The following is a 1,019-nucleotide window of genomic DNA, read 5'->3' on the forward strand; positions in this document are numbered from 1 at the left end:
CATAAGTACTAAATATTTTAATGTAACACACACGATTGCAAATTCCTAAATATTAAACTGCAAACGGTTCTACAATATAGTCTTAAGTTTGAGAGATATATGACCCATATTTATGCAAGGCCTTTTAAGTTTGAACCCCTCAATTACTTGCGGGAAAAACCTAGAAAACATTCTGCTGGAATTAAGTAAGAACATATCTTTCTTTGCCTATAGTTCGTCTACCTAGTTGAACCTAATCAATTTTGGAAATTTTCCTCCTTTTATGGTCTATTTCGGTTGTAAGAATACTCGGTATAAATGGCTGCGTAGTTGAGAGCCCAAAATTACGAAAATAGAATTAGCACCTTATTACGGTTAAAACACTGTTAAAAAAATTAATTGTTTAAGTTTTGTAATTTTACATAAAAAACATTCATTTTTTAAAAAAAGGCGAATTTTAAACGACAAATAGTTCAATTGACAAACAAACAATATGAAATAAATGGAATACTTGAATTGCCAGTTTAAAAAAAAATTAATATTTTCAACAACAAAAATAAATTTTCAAAAGAATGCATGAATTTTTACCCGCTTACCTTGAAGAAGTCAAAAGATAAATTTTCAACCAAAAATGAAATAGCTGAATTTTCAAATAAAAACATTAAATTCTAACAATATAATTTATTTTACATCCAAAGAGCTAAATATGCAACTAAAATCGTAATGTTTTAACTAAAAAGATAAATTTTTAGTTCTAAAAATTAATTTAATCTTTAAAAAAAACGGGTTTTCAACTAAGTAGATGAATTTCAACTAAAATGATCAATTTTCAACAACAAAAATCAAGTTTCAACAAACCCCTACAACTCTTAATGTAAAATTCTTTAATTTTTACCTGCTAAATGTTTCAATGTATACAATTTTAAGTATTCCTTCAAAATTGTGGAATTTCACGTTACAGTTTAAAATTAATTATTTAACTAAGCATTGGTTTTAATGATTTTTTCAGCTATAAAATGTTATTATAATGAATGAAATTA

The sequence above is a fragment of the Belonocnema kinseyi genome, chromosome 9 (genome assembly GCF_010883055.1).
Source record: "Belonocnema kinseyi isolate 2016_QV_RU_SX_M_011 chromosome 9, B_treatae_v1, whole genome shotgun sequence".
Lineage (NCBI taxonomy): Eukaryota > Metazoa > Arthropoda > Insecta > Hymenoptera > Cynipidae > Belonocnema > Belonocnema kinseyi.